Source organism: Camelus dromedarius, chromosome 9, assembly GCF_036321535.1.
Source record: "Camelus dromedarius isolate mCamDro1 chromosome 9, mCamDro1.pat, whole genome shotgun sequence".
NCBI classification, from domain to species: Eukaryota; Metazoa; Chordata; class Mammalia; order Artiodactyla; family Camelidae; genus Camelus; species Camelus dromedarius.
In genome coordinates this window covers 41327309-41351163 of record NC_087444.1, presented here as the reverse complement: position 1 = coordinate 41351163, position 23855 = coordinate 41327309, and positions in this window count along the sequence as shown.

Here is a 23855-nt window from a genome sequence, read left to right as displayed (position 1 = left end):
GAGTTGCCAAAACATGCAGAACGTCACAGTCTTAGGCTTCTGTCACTAGAAATGGGGACTCTCTTCTACAGTTCTATTTTTAAATTTGGATCAGTGTCTATTACTACTAGATTAATTGTCAATGGGGGAGATCAAGATTTTATAAAATGTGGGAGCTCCAGTTGAAAACTTTTGGTTGAAGTGAGAGAGGAACAGTTTACCAAAGTCAAGAGAGGGTGAGCAGTGAGGAACAGAGTGTAGAGTTTATACCCCAAAGAGAAACACTCTTTTTATCCATCAGTGTCGTCTCTGGGTGTCACTCCACACAGATAACTTTTTCATGTCCCAGCTCTTCTGGCTAGCTTAGATCTCTTCTCTCTCTTCTGTGCTTGCATAATTCTCTATTTTGTCACTGCTTGGTAACTTCTGTTTTCTAACAATAGCATGCATTTGGAATGGAGAGAAGAAAAGAAACTGGGCCACAACATTTATTTTTTTCAATTCCTATATGTATGTATATATATATATTCATTGAGCATGCATGTGAGGTGATGATCTGGGAAGAGGATGACACCAAATGTACAGCAGTGTCTTTGGGAAAGTTGACTTTTTTGCATCTTTTTGTAATGGCTTTAAATATTCATGGTTTAACTATTATATTTTTACCCTTCCTTGCTATACTTGGTGCCATGACTTAATGCATTCCATGCTATTAAAATATCTTGTGAATGTTTTTAATAGCCACATAATATCCCATCATATAGAATACCTAGAAATCCCCCTATTGCTGAATATTTATGTATACTTAATCACTTAAACATTTTGGGGTCAAGGAATTATAATATTTAAACTTTTTCCCTGGACATAAATTCCTAGAGCTAGAATTACAGGTTCAAATATGTGAACACTTTAATATTCTTCATTCATAATGACAAATTATTTTCTAATGTATAGTCTTGATCATAATGTACAAAATTGTTTTTGCTATAGAATTGCTAGACTTTTATATTACTGTTTTAAGCAATGATCTGATAGAAGAATGAGGATCATGTTATTTAATTTGCATTTATTTATTTTCTTATAAGGTTTTCCATACATTTGTGAAGCACTCATTTCTTATCTTCTGAATTGTACATGTCAATTACCATTTCAAATGGGATTTCAGTACATTGTTTATACAAGTCTTTAACACAAACATTAAGAATATTCATTGCATCTGGAATTATAGCTTTATGAATTTATTAATAGCTTTAGTGATTATCTAAAGTTTCTTTTTGTTGCTGCTTTTGTACAGATGTTTCACCAGTTCTAAACATTTGAAAAATCTCTCTGTTCAAAAGTATTCTAACTTAAAGGCAGAATTGCCAAATTTATCCTTCCTGGAATCAAAACTATTACTACCCAAGAATCATTTTATACACTTGGAGAATAAGACAGTATAATGCTATGTTTGGATTTTGCCCACAGATTTCTATTTTAAAAACTTGAGGGGTTAGAAGAGCTAAAGAAACAGCTTAATGAAGGAAAGAGCACAGGCAGGAGGAAAGGAAGAAATGGAATCTTTTCATATCCCAACCCTTGATCCTGGAGTGGTCACTGCTTTCCTCAGGACCAAAATTCCTTCACAGCTAAGACAAATTAGTCATTAGTCATTAGATGATGACCAGTGTGTTCCTTCTGGCTCAACCATTTTATGATTCTGTAGTAACAGTGCTTCTTGGCAAATCATATGCAGCACAAAAAGGCTCAAGGAAACATCGATGGTGGTTGTGTGAAGTGGATCTGTGTCCAAGTGAGCATTTTCTGAAGAAATTTTTGAGACCTCCAGTATTAGTCCCCAGCTGTCCTTGTTAACAAAGTACCACAAGCTAGGTGGCTGAAAAAACAGAAATTCCTTCCATCACAGTTCCAGAGGTGACATGTCTGGAGTCACTGTGTCAACAGTGTCATGTTCCCTCTGAGACTCAGGGTCAAATCATATTGCGCCTCTTCCCAGCTTTTGGAGATGACAGCTGATCTTTGACATTCCTTGGCTCACAGCAGCATCATGCCATTCTCTGCCTCTGCCATCACATGACATTCTCCCTATGTGTGTCTGTGTCCGTATGGCATCTTCCTCTTCTTGTTAGAACACCAGTCATATTGCATTTGGGCCCACCCAGAAGACCTCATCTTGAATGCATGTCTGAAGACCCCCATTTCCAAAATGAAGTCACATTCATAGATACCAGTGGTTAGGATGTCAATGTATCTTTTGGGGGAACACAATTCCACCCATCACCCTCATGCACACACCTATATTTTTAGTGGGTTAAAGATGTCCTGTTGTCTCAGTTCCAGACAGAAGAGCAGGGACCAAGTCTGAAAGGCTATGCACAGTGACTCCTATTTGGCATTACAAAACGCCCAGTGTACAAGTGGCCATTCTTGGCCTGTGGACCATACGCAGAGATACTCATAGATGAGAGGAGGATGACAGTGAAGATGGAACTGAGATAAGAAAACATGTCCAGAAGGAAATTGAGAGCTTACAGAGTGACCTCAAATTCTGTGCCTTCATTGTAACTGAGAAAAGTTAACTCCTTTCTGAAAATAAATGAAAATTAATTGGTCAATGCCTTACAGCTTATAAAAGGTACAGAAGGATTTAAATTCACTCAGAGTTATATGACTTTAAGTCCACATTCTTAATTGCAGTACTCAACCTGTATTATTTAACATCTCTGAGTCTCTGGTGCCTTATCTATACAATGGGATAATAATCTCTTGCCTCAGAGGACCATTGGCCAAAAAAAAAGTGGATGCCTAACACAAGATGAAAAACTGCATAAATATGATTTTTACTGTGAAACTCTTATGCTACTTTCCAAAAGTGATTTCTTTAATCTTTTCCCACCAGATTGGTGGCTCCTTGAGGGTAGGGACTTTGATCTCTTTGTGTCCAACACAAAGCTCAGTGCCTGAAATGTAGTCAGCACTAAGTATTGAATGACTGAAAGAGGGAAAAGTTCAACAAACTATTGAAAACAGTTGGAAACCCCAGAGTTTCCAAATGATCGGAAACATAATTACAACCACAATCAAGGAGATTCCAACTTGCTTATTCTTCTTATTATGTCTGTCTTAAAATGAACAGAATGTGAAAGCAAAGATAAGAAGAAGAAAAATGATTTAATAAAGAACATGAACACCAGAAAATAGAAAACTTGTATGTGAACCTCAAAGACGCAAAGCAGGGCCTTGGGGAGACTCATAAATTCAATGTATATTTGTGGAAGAAGGCATGGTTGTAATGACTGCAGATTTCTTCCATTGTAAAGCTTAATTAGGCACGATGGCAGGTAGTCCCACCCTTTTTGACCCTCTGGATTATTTACGATGCCCTTTGTTCCTCTTTGATTGATTCCTGTGCACATGCGCTCCCTCTACAGAGGCAACGCTAGGTTATTAAGAAGGAAGAGTTGGAGAGTTTTTCAGTGTTCAGTCTCTATCCCCAAAACTCATGCTTTGAGCAAAATGTGAGAAATTGACAGTTACTAAATTGCAGAAGAGACTGTTCTGGCAGGGCACTGGAGGTCAGCTGCCCATTGGCCTGGGTATAGGAGCTCCAGGGTGGGGGGAATCAATACACTTAAGAACAACTGGAAGTTAAATGCTTTCCTGTGACCCAGTCTAATGACTGCAGCTGACTTTGCTCAAAAGATCATCCTTCCCTTTCACCTGTCTTATCTACCTTTTTTTTAAGTCAGTATCTGATATCGGCTTTCTAGGATGTTCTTATAAGAAAAAATTCTATTGCTGGGACAGGGTCAAATGGAGTTAGTGGAAGCAGGAAAAAGCCATTCAGTGATTGAGGGTTGACTGCTCCTGGGAACTCGGAAGGGCAACTCATATTTGTTGAATTGCTTTACAATTGTTAATCAGAAAATCCTCACGTCAAACCCACAAAGTGGATTTTATGATCTCTGCTTTAGAAATCAGGGATATGAGAATCAGAAATGTTAAGCATCATGCTCTCAGTCACAAAATGTGATCTGGCAGAGCCTAGTTTTGAACAGGCCTCTTAACTCCTTGTGCTATACTTTCATGCTCATGGAGAAGCAGAAAGAATTGAGTGCTAGAGCAAAAATAATCATTTAGTGCCTCCTATGTGCGTGTAACTGTGGTTTGCGGGTAGTCTGAATAATGTAAGCATAAAAAGCTTTAGATCATTTAGTGACTGTTTTATTTATTATGGTAACCTTACATATCCAGCATAGTATCTCACATACAGTGTACACCTCATACCATTTTGTTGAATGAATTCATGAAGGCCCCAAATCAGCCTTTAGGATCTATTTTTAAAATAGTCAGTGATGGCATGACTAAATTACAATGTTTATATGAACTTGTCTTTTAAAAGAGGACATTTTGAGTCAGGAGTTCACAGGGAGAGATCCCTTCTGAATGAATCAATAGGGAATGCCTTATGGAACAGGCAGAAGAGGCACTGACTTCTAAGACTAAATGTTCAGCAAGTAGTGATAAAGATTTGATGGCAAAGGTCTTCCAGATGGTAGACAGAGAGGAGTCATGGGCTCACATTTCTTGAGTTTCCTCATATGACTGAAGTCGCAGGTATATAATAAAGGCTGTCTCTATTCCAAGAGATCTATTTACCCCCTGTATTAGTTTTCTCCATCTGCTATTACAAATTACTACAAACAATAGAAATTTATTGTCTCATAGTTCTGCCAGCTAGCAGTCTGAAATAAAGTTGTTGGCAGGGTCATGCTCTCTGCGAAAGCTCTAGGGGAGAATCCTTCCTCGCCTCTTCCCAGTTTTTCTTGGCGTCTAACTATCCCTTGTGTTCCTTGATTTGTAAATGCATCACCCCAGTCTCTGCCCCCATCTTCATGTGACCTTCTCCTCTGTGTATTCATATCCAAATTTCCCTCTTCTTATAAGCACACCCGTCCGTGAATTGGTGCCCACCTTAATCCAGTATGACTTAATTTTAACTTGATCATATCTGCAAAGACCCTGTTTCCAAATAAGGTCCTTTCACAGGTTCTAGGCAAATAGAAATGTGAGGAAGAGGGGAGACTATTCAAGCCAATGCAATCTATGTGGTTACTCGAACAGTAATAGAGCAAGGATTTGAATGAGGTCAGTGTGACCTACCTATCACGTGACCTGTCTGTACTGGGATGTCTGTATCTTAACTAATTGGAATTTAAGGTCTGTCAAAACCTTGTGATGTTTTAGTTTAACCCCTACTGCCTCAGCAGACATCTTGCTGGTTCTCTCTCCCAGCCTCTCCTCCTGTTGCTCTGGCACTCACAGCCTGCTTTAATGGACACTAAATCTTCCAACCCTAAAGTCACTAAATCAGGCTCTTAATAGCATTCTATTAATTGTATAAAATAAGGATTTGAAGCAAACCAGATAAGGGTTTTTTTTTTGCATTTTAATTAAATTCACATTGATTTGAAAAAACAGATTTATTGAGATCTTAACAACCACACAACACACGTAACTGAGTTGTTAAGTCTCAATAAATGTTTTTGGGGAAATCAATTGACTTTTGATTAATGACAAGTATCTGTTTTAATAAATCTCAATGAAATAAACTATTGAGTGTAAGTGGACATTTTAATTAACTTGGGCTTCCTCACTCTTATACCTAACTACCTGGACCCAGAATTACTTAGCTAGCCTTTTTCTTTGAGAAAGGGGGAAAAAGATATCAGGGCATGTTCATTCATCTGTTTTAACAGAATGGATGAGTAAAAGCAATGTTGTTCTGAATCTGCAAGAAGACTGAATGAAAACCTCTTATAGCCTTAGCCTCTTATGGTCTCCATGTTCTCAAAGAAGCCTTCCATGACCACTCCATATAAAGTATTTAATCCTTCCAACCCATGTGTGTTTTATTCACTTACTTCAAGTGATTAGAAATCATGTTATTTGTGTATTTACTTGTTTGATACCAGGTCTCACTCCTAATGATAAAGTCCTTGATAGCAGCAAGCGTAACTAACATAACCCTTGTGTCCATCATTGTCCTTCTAGCACCAGTAATAAGGCCTAGCAAGCATCTTTCCTTCTTCCTTTTCATCTGATTTACCTCATACATTCCTCTATTTAGAACTCAATCTCAAATCAATTGTTTGCTCGCAACCCTATCTGCTTTACTAAAATATGATCTACTTGATGTTTGGGATCATGTCATAGTTCCATCTATAGTCCTAGCCTACAACACTAGGCTATTGCTCAGACTGAAGTAAACATCATCACATGCTTGTTGAATGAAGTAACAAGTTATGTATGAAATATGGAAACCCAGTGTGTAGTCACAGAACTTCTCTAGGCTTCTGCCATTCAACCACACTTTTTTTTAACTTTTTTTTTTTTTTTACTTTATCCCATTTTTTGAGGGGGGAGGTAATTGGGTTTACTTATTAATTTTTTTAGTGGAGGTAGTGGGGATTGAACCTAGGACTTTATGCATGCTAAGCATACACTGTACCATGGAGCTATACCCTCCCCCTATCTCCTACATTCTTCATACTGCTACTTGAGTCCACCTTAAGAATACACAGCTACATTTCCTAAAAGTTTGATCTATATCCCTTTGTTTGATATTGATAAACTGTTGACACCTTGTTTCATTGGACATTTAAAGATAAATTGTGCCCAGTGCACCATAAATTACCACCTTGGAATCATTTGTACAATGTCACCACTGCAATAGGTTGCAGCGATATCCAGTGGAGAGGAAAAAAAACAGATGAAAAGTGCTGAAACCCTGCTAGGAGAGACCAGGTAGGCCAGAAAAGGAGGTTTGTTTTCACCTGAGTTAATAAAAAACTAAAACGTCTTTGCTTCTGGGGAGTAACTATGGACTGTTATTTTAGAAGAGAACTGCCAGATGCATGCTCACGTGACAGTTTGAGCATATCTTACACTTCAGGCACTATGTTGAGCAACAATTTTGTGGTATTCCATTATTAACTGTACAAAAATCCTGCATTTCAATATTATTAGTTCTCTTTTACTTTGAGAAGACAAAGACTCAGAGAACCTGCTTAAACTAGCGCAGAGCAGAATGGGTAAAAGCAAGTTCTGAGCTTAGACCTTCTGGCTCTACCTATAGTATCTTTTGCTTTAAACTCTTCTGATAAATGTATCAGTGTAAACTAGAATTGCAAGCAGATCCTGGGCTGGGTGTCAGCCTCGCCTAGAAAGATCTGATTGATACTCACCAAGGTAGGTGGAGGTCAAGCCCAGGAAGGCCAAAGGTCCAGGCCAAGCATTTGACATCTACTAGGTAGTTGATTGACAAATTGTGCAAAAAAATTTTTTTCAATCCAGTGAGCAGAATATATACATAGCCCAAAGATAAGCTTAGCTGTGTCCTGTCCTCATTAAGTAACTGGGATACTAAGAGATTGAGTGAATTTCTCAAGGTCATACAACTGAGACCTGAGATTCCAGTTTGGGATAGACGTTTAGAACTATCTCTTAAATATTAGCCATTTATACCAAGAGGAAAAGCCTGTTTCACTGAAATTCCAGTCCCCAGTCTCAATCCCCTTGGGTTGCTCACTGGGCTTGTCAGTTGGTTGCACTTTTCCCTTTATCACCATCATCTCTTGACTGACAACCCCAAAAAGATTGTGGAAACATCTCCCCCTGAATTTGATAGCTCAGTCTACTGCCTGCCTGATATATATGTCTTTTCAAAATGTGGCACAAATGTTTAGTTAAAGATAATGACCCAGTCTGAAAATGACTGTGATAAAACTGTCATGTAATTTTCCAGGGTGACTTTGAAGTAAGGCTTACCATGTAAATGTGGGGGATTGAGAGAGCCAGCTATTATTTTCTTCCTTAATGAGCACTGAATTAGTGTCTTCCTCAGCACTAGTGCAGTGAGCAGTCTCAATGTTGCTAATTTCTCTCCCCCTCTCCTTGTGATGAGGGTAAAGAAATACCCAAGACCCTCCCAGAAATGTCATTCCCAGGAGCACCTTTTTTTTTTTTTTTTTTTTTTCACAACTCACTGCTTCAAATTGTTGAAAGGACACAGGGTCTGAGGTCAAGCAGAACTGTTTTGGAATATCAACTGTATGTGGATTTACAAGAACTATTTGGGCCTCTGTTTTCTCTTCTGTAAAATCAGATTTTTTTACAGAAATTAAATGAAGCAAAATTTGTAAAATGCCTAGTATATAAAAGGCTGCTTTTCCACTGTTCATTTCAATCAGGATCATATTTATTAAAAATAGACTGTTGTGCTTTGCCCTGTGAGAGTCTGATTGAATAAGTCTTGATTGGCCCCTGGGAATCTACATTCCTAACAAGCAGTGCAGGCTAAGCAGGGCCATGCTTACAGAAACACTGGCACCGAAGGATATAATAATTATTACAACAACAATAACAACATAATTACCATTTATTGTGTGCTATGTGCAAGGCACTGTGCACTAATCTGTTTTGCACTTGGCTTAAAACATGACATGATACTCAACAGATGATAGTGTTTTCCATTCCTCTAATCCTCTTGTTTTCTCACCCAGTGTTTTCTAAGCATGACGGAGCCCTCGGAGAAAGAGTAGATGTAAAGGAGGCTCAGTTGTAGGAAGCAGAGCTGGCTGATCTGAAGCCTGTTTAACACTGGGGATGGATCTTTCGTCCTAGACAGGATTTCCAGGAGGAACTTCCTTCCCAAACCCTGCCTGGGCTTTAGAAGTTACCCTGTCTACTTTAGTTGTTGAGACTCTCCTTCTCCAAGAACCTATCATGGACTTGCCCAACTTCTGTTCAAACAGCCCCAGCCACAAGGTACCCACTGTCCTGGGAAAATGGTGTCATTTTCTCCGTGACGTATTTGGGAATAACATAAAAGAACTTCAGTATTCCCCTGTCTGTTTTAGGCTATGTCTTGTGCATGTTTCTGCTCTTCCTTGACCTTTCTGTGGCATTGCAGTGTTTGAGATGGTACATTTTTCTTCTTCTTTCTATAGTCAGGTCGCCCTATCCTTTTTAAAAATGAGAAAATTGAGGCTTCGGGCCTTACTAATTGACTAGACCTCATGATGTTTTTGAAAACACTATGTAAATTTTAAAGAACCAGAAAAATGCGCATTGATATTAGAATACTAATATAAAGATTATTATTATTTCCCCCACCCTCAATGACTGAGTCAAGAGTGTTCACAGGCTACATGCTGTGTATGAACAATTTACCTTAAGATCTAATATTCTGTAGGAAATACATATATGGTTGACTGAAGACAGTAACATGTTCTCTCTGGAGGTCAAAACTTCTGACTAGTGACTCAGTCTAATTAGGTTAAACTTAAGGTGATAATGTGTAGATGGTCAGCAGCTAGAACATTTATTCTTTTTTTTCCCCCCTAAACCAGTGTTCTTTGAAGCAGCCAGTTAACATGCTGCAGAGAAGAATTTCCAGATAACTCGAAATGGAATTGAAAGGCTTTCCTTCCCCTGACAGAGCAGAAAGAGGTTGAGTACCTGACTTCCCTTTCAAAGTCAGTGATCCATGTAGCACTTCTGATTGGAAAGATGTGAACCTTTCCAATCCTTCTTGTACATATAAATGAAGATGCTAAGGAAGTTAGTTAGAGTCTGGCCAAGAAGAACTGAAGGATAGAAGGAATCTAAACTGCTTTCCAATGTACCCAGCTGTCTCTGGAGTATTATGATTTCTAATTTTCTTATTCAAATGCCTGTATAAAGGAATGAGTAAGGAATAATAATATCTAAAGTGAATTCTGAGCCACACCAAAAAATACCCGCAAACTGAAATCATTCTTATATTATTTAATATTTTCTTTGAAATATGCCCTGGCAGGCTTTTACTTGGGGAGCTTTAATAGAAACCTGGCTGATATGATCAAGAAACTCTATATTAAGAGATACTGGACACCCACATTCCTTGTTTTTATAATCTTTAACTAAATGTTCATGGAAAGAGACAAAAAGTAGTGACAATTTATTAGGAACACATAGATCACCTAACATACATAAGAAGTGTAAGGACTTGAACTAGAGAAGCATCGTTAGATGAGGAAACCTAGATACAGTCCCCATATATCTGGCTTTCTGACACGTCTCTTTATACCTCTTGACTTTGATTCTCTTATCCTTATAATTAAGGTGCAAACCAAAAGAATCTTAGGACCCTTGTACCTAAATTATTTTGTTCTAAAGTTTGCCACACGAATGAACGTTGAGTATCTTACGTGATTCAGCATTGTGGTAAGCCCAATTAAATGTATTGTCCATGCACTCATGGAACTTAAGGAAACGAGCAATAAATTACAGTATAATTATTATTTCCTAAAAAGGAAAACAATTTTTCTGTAAGAGTATGTGACATAATGACTTGGCCTACGCTATATAGGACACTGAAGGATTGTCACGTAAGAAAATCTAGGAAGAAGTTCGGGAGGTAACTGGGAAGGAAGTGGGGGTGGTGATACATTTCAGGAAGACAGAAGATAGGGCAGAAACTTAGTGGTGGTAAGCAGCATTGTAGAGTTGATAACTAACAAAAAGACCAGAGTAGATGAATCACAAAGGAAAAGGCAAGATGAGTGCAAGGAACTAGGGAAAGAGTGCACTAGCAAGACTTTGGAGTATATTGTAAAGCACTGAGGAGGCATTGAAGGATTTCAAACTTTGTAGCTGTGTCATGATCACATTTGCATTTTGCTGGGCTATCTGGAGCTACTATGGAGAAGGGGAGGAGTGGGTGCAAAGAGCCCAGTAAGGAGCTTCCTGTGGTCACCTTGTAAAAGGGGTTAGTGGTTCTGAGAAAGAGTGAAAACAGATGTGGAGAAAATGATATGGAATGGAGTCCTGTAAACTAGGTAAAATCATGAGACAAAGAGGGAATGCCAGATATCAGGGGACCTCCCATTAAAATTCCCTAGAGGTTTTGGAGGAAAAATAACTGTGAAACAGACATTGTTAAATGCTTATAACTTCCTCAATATCAGATTGATTAAAGAAGAAATAATCACTTATGAGCCTCTAACCCTTTATATAGCCTTTAAATATGTCTTCTATTTTAATTTCCACATATACAATATGACAGAAAAAGGAGGCTCTTTTCACAAAGAGATAGGAAAATATTTTGGCATTTGTGGCAGAACCATGGTTAAACTTCAAAATTAAATGATTTATCTGATCTTACGTAAGTGTCTTATTTTCTCTGAGACTCAATTTCTCTATTGGGTAAAGAAAGAAATAAACTAAATGATATCTAAGCTTTTTCTACCTCTGAAATTTTATTCTTAAGTATTTTACCAGTTTTCCCTCAAAATCCTATAGTTGGCCTCTGATTGTTGACTTAGTATAATCACACGTCAGAGTAATTAACCACGTGCTTGTAACCATCTCTTGTGCATTTTATAGTGTGATTGACAGGCTCTGATCTCCCCAATCACTGAGTACTGGAGAGAGACTCTGATAGTCCTTAGTTCTAGAGGAAACCCAAGCCATTAGAGCATGTGAGCCTTGTCTTTCTTTACCATAGATCTCATTTTCTGGGACACGCCTGAATCTGCATTTCATTCGAAAGCTCACACACATCCATTAATCAGCCATCACAGTAGAGTGAGCATGGGGCTCAGACCATCACTCTTTCTCTCGTTAGCACACATTACACTATACCCCTTGGATTTATTTTTATCATTATTCTTTCTGTAAAGGAACGTCAAAGCCTAATTTCTCTATTAATATTGATATGCTCAAGTTCTTGAAGCCAATTACTTTAGACAGTTAAAATATTTAACCAATACTTAAAAATCTCAAGGATGTGAACATTAGGATCTGTGAGAATGATTACATGATGCATGATGTAAGGCATCCTATTTATTTAACAATGGTAAAGAAAGAGATGTATCAGAAACTGTTATTGTTACCCTTTGATGAAACCAATGTAAGAAATAACACTTGAGTTTGTATTTGGTGAAGACTCACAAGCGTTTGAATAGTGCAATTTCTCTTTTCAAGGTAAAAGGTTAGAGAATGGGTCTGTTTTTGTCCTGTGCAGCATCAGCTCCAACCCAGATATTCTGAGTATACTCAATTATTAAGTGCCTCTGAGTTCACTTAATAAATATTTCTTAGATCCATACCAGCTCTCTATCTCTATTACCACTGTCTTCATTCAGCCTACTGTTACTTTTCACCCAGCTGTGGCAACAACCTTGTAACTAACTTCTTATCTCAAGTGTTGACAACACCAAGAGTGCTCTACAGAAAGTCAAAGAACTTCTAACTTGCATTCTTCCCTTGCCTAGAGTTGTTCAGTGGCTTTCCCTTTTTAGTGGGGAAAAACAGAATCTCACCTATAGTGCACAGTGGCCCTTGGGATTTGCCCTGCCTTCCAATCCTTTCTCATCCTGTCACTGCCTGCCTTCTGTTTACTGCTCAGAGAACTTCACCACTCAGGATAAAATCAAGGAGTGCATTTTGTGTAATCTCATAGTCTAGAAATACAGCTAAACTATAGAGGTATGTTTCAGACTGAGGTAACAGCTTGGATTTGTGAATTGCAGAACATCTTCAGGCAATAAGAAGAGACCTTGTGGTGCTATAGAATAATGACAGAAGTGATGGGGAGTAAAGCTTGACATAAATAGGGGACAGATGATGAACAGTTTTAGAAGTCATATGAAGAAACAGATAAAAAGATAGTGTGATCATTGAAGTTATTTATTTGGGTGGACTTTCTACCTATAGACCAACTGCAAGAGAAGCCATATCATTATCAGAAGCCTGGCTTTGGTATGCCTGGCATCAGAGCAAGGGATGTTGGTTGCATCAGGCTCTCAAAATGATACCCTAAATCTTCATAATAGAGACAGGTCTGAAACCTGGACTAGACAATATACTCCTCTGGAACTCCATGCTTCATCTGTTTGACCCATTCTTTTCTTAGATATGGTGATATAATTTATGCTCCAGCAACCAATTTGTCAAGCCAATGTCACTAAACTTAAACTTCCCTTGAAAATTTTTAAAATCATCTATTTCATGGGGCAGTTTTCTATATTTTCCCCCTAAAAATGTTCCCTGATATACATGATCTGATGTTATGTTTAAGTCAGCCCCTTTTGCATGCATGACCTTTCTACTCACATATAGATATGTGGCCAAGCCCTCACCACCCAGCAAGGGTAGATTCCATCTAATGATTAAGGGAGGGGTGATATATAAATATTCTGACAATTAAAAATAATGCAGAATATAAAATAGCTGTTGAAGAAAATGGTAGAAGAGATATTATCAGGCAACTCCTGATAGATTACTATGTGAGTGGCAGTGACAATAATTACAACAGGATTTGAAGAGGGTCAGAGAAGTCTTTTAAAAGGAGATGGAATTGGAGAGGGATGTGAAAATACAGGCAGGATTTGGATGACAGGGAAGAGGGGGCATTTTTGGTAGGTGGATCTGTGTGCTGAAATTACCTTTTTAAGCAGATGATAAATTGTATCTAATGTACAATAGGATTCTCTCTCAAACAAATTATGCAGCCAGCCCTACAAATGGGACTCCCTAGCTGTCAGGGGGGTTCCACAGATTGAACAAGTGATGGGCAGATTAGAAGAGACAACAGCGAAAAGTCTATTTTCTTGTTAAACTCAAGAAAGGCATCAGCCAGGAAATCTTCAAGGGAAAGATGTTGTTAGAGTGGGGATAAGCTGTTTATGAGGCTTCCTGACACAGTCACGTCCCACATTCTGTCAGTATTTAGCAAATAATTATTGAAGGACTACTGTGGGCCAACTTTGGGCAACATTTTTAGCTACATCTGAATGCCCCCTGCTATTCTTAATACTGACCTTAGATGTGTTTCCTTCCTTTCACAGAGCAGCTTTTACCCCACTGTAAGCGTAGTGAGATCTAATAAAAGCAAAGTCTTTGTAAATGGACATTGACTTGAATCCTAGCCTCTCCTCTTCTCTGTTTACCTCTGTCAATTTTTTTTATCACTTCTCTGAATTTCAGTTTCCTCATCTGTAAAAAAAAAAAAAACCAACAACAACTCATCCATCCTTACTGGCAGCATTGAACCATGAGGGTATATTAAAAATGCCTGGGTAATTTTTTTAAAAAAGACTTAGATATGTGTTCCGTTTCCAGAGATTATGACTAAATTGAACTGAATGGCTACTGAGCATCAGTATGGTGTACATTTTCTCCTGGTGGTTGTAATTTGTCATCAGAGATAAGGCCAATAATGTACATAAAATGGCTAGTGCAATGCTTGAGCACAGGATCTTAGTAAATGCTAACTAGCATTTCTTACTTCTCCAGTTTTGATACAGTGACTGGAAAAATAACATTTGAAAGATATTTATTCATAAAGAGTTGCACATTAAATGTATAAACACTTAGAACAAATAAGACAAACAATCCAATTGAAAGTGGTTGAAACATTTAAATAACTATATGGATAGAAAAGAACCCAGAATATATGGATAGGAATGCATGTGAAATTACATGCAAAATAATTAGTCATTAGAGAAATGCAAATAAAAAATCACTGTGTACTATCTAAAATGGCTAAAATTAAAAGGACCATGTCAACTGTTAATAAGAACTGAACCTCATACACTGCTGGTTGGAATGTAAACTGATACAACTACTTTGAGGAACATTTTGGCAGTTCCTCAAACTGTTAAACAGTTGTCTACCATATGATCTATCTGTTTTAATGTAAGTATTTATCCAAGAGAAACAAAATTATGTCCACATAAAGACTTAGAATGGGGAGCTTATGTTGGGAACTGATCGAGTGTATTTTTTTGTTCAGTTGTAACTTCTCTTTGGTATTTTTTTATGTTTTCTATGTCTTTGTTGAGGTTCTTGCTGTGTTCATCCATTCTTCTGAGTTTGGTGAGCATTTTTATGACCATTACTTTGAACTCTATCACATAGATTGTTTATCTCCTCTCAATTTAGTTCTTTTTCTGAGGTTTTTGTCTTGTTCTTTTGATTGAAACATATTTCTCTATCTCCTCATTTTGCCTAATTCTCTGTGTTTGTTTCTGTGTATTAGGAAAGTCACCTCTCCTAGTCTTGAAGGAGTGGCCTTATTTAGAAGATGTATCACCCAGCTAGCTATGAGGACTGGCTGAGGTGAAGGGGTGGGCAGGGTTCTCAGTGGGGCACACCCATTGGTGCTAATGGGTTAGAAGGAGAACTCCAAAATGGCACCCACCAGTGCTGGCATTAGCAAAGTAGCCTGAGATGGCAAAAATGGCTCCCACCAGTTTCTTCGTCCCTGGGGAGCATCCCAACTAGTTCCTGCCTCTCTAGCAGCAGATGCTTCAAGATTAGGATGTAGGTCCCTTCACCTGTGGTCCACGTGCTTTTCAATCTGATAGTTTTGTACTGGTTTGGGGGTTGAATGAATCTGCATGCGAGCTGTTTGAGATTTTTTTTGCTCCCTGTTGTTCTATAGTTTTCCAAGATATATTCCCTATTGGTTTTCAAAGCCAAGTATTTGGGGGCTCATCTCCCTATGTGCAGGAGTTTGGAGTGCCTAATATGGAGCTTGAAGCCCTTGCTCCTGAGAAAAAATAAAAGTACCTGTGTGATCCTTTCTTATTGTGGATCATCATACTCAGGGCGTTTGTTTGTTTTCCCTTGAGATCAGAATCTCTGTCCTTCACATCTCAATGCTGTCTTTTTACCAGTTGTTGTGGGAACTCTATTCATCAGTTTTCAAGTCCCTTTGCAAGGAACTATTCCATACATAGTTGCAGATTGTTGTGTCTGTGGGAGGAGATGAGTTCAGGATCTTTCTATGTTTGAAGCCTCCCTGGTCTCTGTTGTTTCTGTTTTAAGCCACTGCATCTTGTGGTGATTTGTTATACAGCATTAGATAACAGGCAGATATTTTTAGTACTTGAAAGTAGGATGTCACCATAGAAAAACTAAAACACATACTTTGAAACCTGGATGATAAGTACAAGCTGAAAGGACCTTAAGGAAGCAGTTAGAAAATACATACAGGGACTAGAAATGACTATTAGTTGAACCCTGAAGATCTTCTATAAGGCTTAGGATGGAGCAGAAATCATTCACTGGATCAAGAGCTGTATACTAGGTGCAAAGACATGGGCCCATTGACTCCAGTCAGATAAATTATTAGACCTTAATTAAGAATATAGGTTTTATTCTAAGTTCAGTGCAAAGCCACCAGCTAAACAGTGGAGTGCTGTGGTATAGTTTACACTCTAAAAGTATTACTCTAGCTTTCATGTGGAGAATAGATTTCATCAATTCAAATTGAATAGACTAGTTAGAAGACTAATGTAGTATTCCAGGTGAGCTGGAGTCTTTGGCTGAGGTGGTATTAATGGAGACACAGAGTAGATGGACTCAGGATATATCTTGAAGATAGTGACAGCAGCCAGGACTAGGTGATAAAATGGATATGCTGCAAAGTACCCACTTTTATCTGAACCTTAAGAGGGTGAAATGAAATAAGGGGTGTGAAGGGCTTTATAAATATAAAGGTTTTTCTTTAATACCATGCCATTTTATGTCTACTGACGTATGGAGACCTCGAAGGTCTGCTCAACTCTGCTTCCAACTCTGTCCTCTACAGCACAATGCATCTTGTTCAATAGTCTTAATGCACACATGAACACTGTATAATGCTTTGCCTGCTTTATGGATGAACACCGACTATATCTAAATGGTATCTATTTTCCTTTGAATACTGCGAACTGGTATTTGATCGTTTCATTTTCATACAGAAGATGAAACATTATGATTTTCAATAATCCATAAAGACAGACATTTGTTTCCTTTGTGAAACTGTACCCTTCAATGATTATTCCTCACATTAATCATAGTAAAAGCATGCTTAAGGTAATCTCTTTCTTCTTGCAGATAATAAATGTCTGCTGTTGACAGAAAGAGTGTGGAAAGGTGAAAGGCTGGGTGAGCTCTGTGTGTTTGTGAGATAAACAACTGTCAGCCTCTCCTTAGAGGGCTGTGATCCTGTAAGGCCAAAGTTGCCTTTCAAATTACGATGACAATAAAACTAATTTTTCCCTGACTGATGATTCAGAATATTTTACTTTGGTTATCTACCCTATAATTTCCATCCAGAAATCTAACTTCATTAACCACCCATAAGTTTATACCTCATACTGCTAAACACTGAGGAAATTAGCATCACAATTGCATTTACAGCTACTCTCCTCCTTAAAATCATTGGTGACATATTGGTCCACTGAAGTCTAAGATAACCTGTTTGTCTTCCAACCAAAAATTACCAAGACCTTAACTAAATGTGAGGTCTTGAATGTGAGTTTAATCTAGGATATAAAAGGTATGAAGTACACGTGAATAAGAAGAACAGTTATTTTCAAGTAACATTCCTGGGGACATACTTTAATGGTTGTTTAGTAATGAATTCCACTTGGTATTGCTTGTAAGCAGTGAGGAGAAGGGGACTGACATTCATTTAATGCTCACTTTGATGCTGCACTTTATGAATGGTTTCCGTAGATTGCCTCATTTAATTCTGATGAAAGTTAAGCAAGTTAAGTGTCACTATAAAGCTTTTTTATCAGATTTTTGAAAATAAGGCTTAGATGGGGGAAATGTAACTCACATAGGTCATAAAAGTTTCTCAACTTTTTATACATGTTATCATTATTGAAGGCAGAGATGCTTTCTCTATTATACCAAGCTAGATGATGCATATAAATATTTTAATGGGTTTCTAAGTGATTTTTTTAAAGAAGTTTTGATAAGTTTAAAAATAATGTTTTGTTCATAGTACCACATGTGTACCACAAAATTTTTAAATTCTAAAATTTAGAATTTTAAAATTTCTAAAGTTCTAAGTTCCATAAACGTATATGTAATATCCTTTTCTGGTACTTTGCCTGTCTGGAAAACTCTCATTCATTCAAAATCCAGATGCATGACCCAGACGAAACATGTTTCCTTCTGGACGGACTTCCCTAACCCTTGTAAGAAGAGTTTATTACTGCCTCACCCACACATACACCACATATATACCTCTCATGTAACATACTGAATTAAATTAAACAATTGTATAACAAGCTATTTACCTCCCAAAGTTCCCTGGAAGATGCTTCAGGGAAGAGACCGTGTATTATTCAGCTTTTAATCTTCAGTACCTAGTAAGATGTCAACCACATCATTGTCATTAAATTAAGTTTTGCTTAATGAGTTAATTAATAATTAGCTCATACTAAATTTAAATATTATAGTTCTCATTATATCTCTGGTATAAATATATTTATATATAAAGATTTTAGCTGAGTAAGGAAGAAAACACAACTGCAATTAAAGAGAGATCAATTTCTAAATAAATGATGTGGACAATAAGAAATTTAGATGCATTCTCACTTTAATTATCATGCCCACTTTGTAGCCAAGAATATGGACTGGACATTTTAGATGTTTTCTAATGTATCTAAAAGTCAAAAAACTGTGCCCTACACAAATACATGAATGTATTTTGATTAATATATAGGTGAGTAGATGGTTGGGTGGATGGATGAATGGATGAAGAAATGAATTAAAAAAATTCTTATGTAGAGTGAGATATATAGCTTAGTTCTAATCACTACAGATATCAGACTAAACAACAGATACCATTTTTTCCTTTAAGAAATGGAATAATATTCAAAGGTCATGATAGATTAAATACTATTAAACATATAAGCATTACTATTTATAGCAAGGAGATGGCCATGTATCTTTTCTGATATGCAAAATATTAAAATGATATCTTTCCTAAAATATATATTATTTTAGGAAATGTGAACAGTTAAATACTTATTTCACTTTGAAAGAAAAATGAGTTTCAAGGGAGACTGAGAGGAATTTAATAATAATGGCTTTTCTTTTATTTACCAAAGTTAACACTAATAATGATTACTTCATATCACAGACACCTTACTTAGTGCTTTAATGCATGATCGCTGGTCTTTAAATAAGGTAACCAACTTAAGTCATGTATTGTAGCATGTATGGATTAAAAAAAAAGGTTTTCAGACGAATTAAGTGACTTGCTTGTGGTTTTACAATTTATAAGAAATAGAGGTCTGTGTGGATATCACAATAAAGACAATAAAGATAGGTACAAAAGGGGACAAGATAAACGAGAGACAGAGAGGAGAGGGAGAGAGAGGAATTACAGTGTGTTCAGGATCAGTAAGTACTTCATAGCTGACAAATGTAATGTATGAGATAAATCCAAAAGGTTAAGAAGGAACTCACCAGGTAAACAAGAATGAGGAGAAGGAATTCAAGTCAGAGGAATTATACTTTGAAAAGGTATGAATGCATAGCATCAAGGGAGAGCTAAGAAACTTCTCAAGTTCTGTTACCTTAAACACAGAGTGGGCAGATAAATGGTGGGGGAGGAGGGTAGAGAGGTAGGGCCAATTTCAGAGGCTCTTTTGCATCATGCTAAACTTTTCACATGTGACTTTGTTATCCTTGAGGAGTCAGTTGAAGGTTTTGAGAAAATTATTCTGGCATTTTAGAAAGGCTATTCCGGTACCATGGGTAGCCTAGATGGAGGAATAGTGGTGAATGAGGTGATAAAGGGATTAGTTAGGAGGGTATTGTAAAAGACTGGGTGAAAAATTGACACAAGAAAATAATAAAGATCTGAACAATGGTACTACTTGTGGGATAAAGAGAGGGCAAATGGGAAATTACTTTAGGAAATAAATTTGATATGAATTAATAATCACTTTTATGTGGTTAATAAAAGGAAGGAGAAAGTTAGAATGTACCTTGAGTTTCTATACAGGTGGTAGTGGGAACTCTCACTATTAGAAAGAACTGCACAGGTCAAAAGTTAAAATATCCTGGCATTCAGATCATGTTTACAAGTGCACATTCATCTTTCAAGAATGTGTAAGGTATTTCAAACCATTTTGTCAGTGGTGATCAAATATCTCTGACTCTGCAGAAGAGAGAAAAGAAATTCGAAATCTTTCTAGCTCTTGTCAGGTTTTTTATTCTGAAACTTAAACACTATTATTGGCTTTTAAAATTTGCTTTTCTAGGTAAATTTTTATGTCCACCTTTATGAATTGACAGTCTGAATTATGCACATGAGAGATGCTTTTTTTTTCCCCTTCCAAATTGTTGTGGTGATTTTGCCACCAATTTCTAATTCACTATCTACCTTTATCTTTTTTCCATGATTTTGTCCATCCACCCTTTTAAAACACCCCCTAACCATCAATTCCTAAACATGTATTCAAGTCCAGATAGTAAATATTTCTCAATATAAATTAGAGTGTTGGACAGACAACATTTTGATCACCTTAGATGAATTTACAGTGAGAGAAAAGAGAAGGAATGAGAAAAGAGCTATGACCTCTGTAATTTCAGGAAGGAGCTACCAGCAGAAGTTTATACCAGATTTACCAAGAACCCTTTAACTTTGCCTTATGTTTTCTATTATATGTCTACCAATTATCAATGGCTGGCAAAGGATACATTTGTGCACAATTATTTCCTTACTTCTTTTATTTTTGAAATACTTTATGATAAGTACACCTCGTTGCTTGTTCAGAGTGTTGAGTGGGGTTACTACTTCAGGTTTAGTTTGTTTGACTGTGTCCCTACGATCAACATTTTGCTTGCAGAAGGACACACTTAATTGCTGAGCTCTAGGAACTTGATGGATAGCGATGTCTAAGATAGCGTTAAACTGTCATGCTTTATGAAACAACCAGGAACATTAATTGCAAATCTAACACATTATACTTCATTTTGTGTAAAATGCACAAATGTTCTTTACAACTTTGACATTTTAGTAATCACTTAGAAAAAAGAATCTTTAGCAAATCATACAGGGAGATGGTTATCTTCTGTCCTTAACAAATCTGACTGCTTTGGAAATAACTAACTCATAAATATTTAGCTAATATACACCCAGAGCAATGGATTGTGCAAAATTAAATGCCTCATTGAAACAATTAATTTCAAATGCTATGATTTATTGAGCACACTTTACTGGAAATTTAATAGAAATATGGACTCAAAGTAATTTGAGCAGAGGATGTTTGCACTGTCTCTGATTTCTGGCCAACATATATTCTTTCTTACCCTGCAGGTGAACCTCCAGAAAGAGCAAACTTCCAGGAAAGCTCTCTAATTGAATCTGTAGGTCAGAGTTTGATGAGAGGAGGCAATGGCCACAGATTGTAAAAAAAACTGAATAAATAAATAAACCAAATGAAGTAATCCTTCCGTATTTCACATACCTCCTGCAGTTAAGCTCTCAAGGAGGAAAATGCCTCTTCAGTAAAAGCTTGTCATCATTAGTCCATTTCAAAAGAATGCAGTCCATGCTTCTCAGAGCCTCAATAACCAAATATATCCCTGAGGCATCTCTGAAACATTCAGCCCTGCAATTTCCTGTAAGTGGGTTTGTGAAATGGTCTTTAAGCAAGTGTTCTACACAGCAGTGGACAGCAGTATGAGTAGTAGGGAAGATTTGGGTGGAAAGCTGGAAGGGTGAGGATGGAGTTAGGGTAAAGGAGCAGCAGAGGGTGATGGAAAGTTGCCTGCTTAGTGTCTCGGGTTAACCTAGTAGGTTTGGTGTAACAGAAAAGACACTGAAGTGGGACACTGAGGACCTGAGTACTAGTCTCAGTCCATCTCTTGTCAATTCAAGAAAGTCACTTTCTTATTTGGTAGACTCAGCTTTCTCACCTGTAAAATGAAACGAGATAAACAGGCCAGATAATTCTTCCAGATTTCTTTCAGGCTAGGCACTCATCAACTGTCTGATTTTATCTTATAAGTTTCTTTCCTTAATTTTGCAAAAGTCAACATTCTTCTAAAAAAGTTTATGCTCAAACACAGCTGATTTTCAGTTTTCAAATATTTATTAATGATCAGTAAAGAACCAGATGAGTATTGCCATTGGTGTATTTCTGTTTTGTGCTCATAAGTCAAACTTTTCTAAATCAAACCAAAGTCTGTGATTTTTATTATAATTTCTGAAACATGTTCTTACAATAAATAATTTTAAGAAGCTTTTTAAAATCACATTTCCAAAACTTAACATTAATTGCAAGGTCTGGATTTTGTTGATGTTGAATATTTTTATCCTTCCACCAATATTCTGCAAGAAGATACATCTATTTTATTTGACACTGGTTAAGCGCATTCTTGCCAGACATGGGATGATGGTCTGGCCATACCATTTCCCTAAGTTATGGCTGAGTGTGAAGAGATGTTTGTTCTCAATGACCTTGGAACTTCCTGAAAATCAGTGAGCATAAACAAAATCTGAGTTCCTTTATGACTTAATGATGCTGCTTTTCAGTCTACCTAAGGAAAAACTTGTATTGTTAGGCTAAAACTCGCAGCAAATGGACAAATAAATGCTCCCCAGTCACCATTGTAAGGAGGAAAATACACAAATATTATGCACACAATCGTACAAAAGTGACTGAAGCATGGAAAATTTGGGTTTTACTACTTGTGTACTAGTTACACACACCTGATATTTTTTGTTATACAGTGTCTTCTTCTGTTCCTAGAAATGGGTATTTTCTATTATTCTTTCTGCTAAATAGGTGGGGAAATAATGTGTGCATGTGTGTGTGTTTTTACAGTTTTGTGTGACACTTAATACAGGGGTGTTCATCAATATCTGCATTTGCAGTGTCTCCAAGTTTTCTTCCTTTAGTAAAACAAAACAGGCTTCATAATATAAGCATGAGGGCTGCTGCTATTGCCCTCAGCCATGTTACAGCATTTTTCCGATTCATGGCTGTCTGCAGCATTCAATAAGCTTAAGTCATCAGGTCTGAATTCTAATATGGTAAAAAGAAAAAGGTGCAGCCTTGCTTTCTTAGCCCACCCCCCCTTTTTTTTTCCGTAAAGCATTTCTGAGATAAGGGCTTTTGTACAGTAGGTTATTATTTGAGAAGTGATTCCAAAGAATAATAGTAGAAGAAAAGGATTAACAGTCAATGAAGGAGGAAAATCTAATTCAAAGATGTGGTATTAAGTTGGTCTACATTGTTTGCAGCTAGGGCTCTGAGGAGCTGAGCAGAATATGCTTCAGAATTGTCAGCTCAAAAGACCGAATACGAGTTTTACCCACTGGCTGCTGCTCTATTACTCAAAGGCTATCCGAGGTTTATTTAAATCCTTTGCACCTTAATGCTGTTGCATTCCACTGTCCATAGCCAAGGCTGGAATTGAAAAGTTCACAGTGAAGATACGCACTGGGCACAAGAAATATTTGGTACATTGGTCACATTAAATAGCCTAAAGTTTGTGCTCAATAAGTATTTGTTACTTTTATGTGTCAGAAACAATGTTATGAGTTTTATTGTGTTCTGAAGACTGAACTGTTAGTATCCCCATTTAACAGGTCATGATCCTGAGGGAAAAACAAGAAAGGGGAAGAGGAGGAGGAAAAGGAGAATTTGGACAGTCATTAAATGAGTAAGTAGTGGAATCAAGATTAAAACTCAAATAATCTGACTCCAGAACATACCTGGTTTAATCACAACCATACATTATAGTGTGGTTTCAGAGAGGTGAGGTATCATAATGAAAGATAACATCAGTGTCTATCAGAACTGTGTGTTTGTGTGTCCTATCATGGTTAAGGCATAAGCCATTAAGCTAGAAGGTAGATTTAAGTTATGACTCTAGCACTTATCTGTGTCTTTGATCAAGTCATTTAAACTCTCTATTAATTTATTCATGTTGTATTCCTTCAGAAGCTCTTTTCTGCTGTCAAATTACTTGATTCAATAAATACTGTCTTATATCTATTCTGTGTAATGCATTAAGTTAGA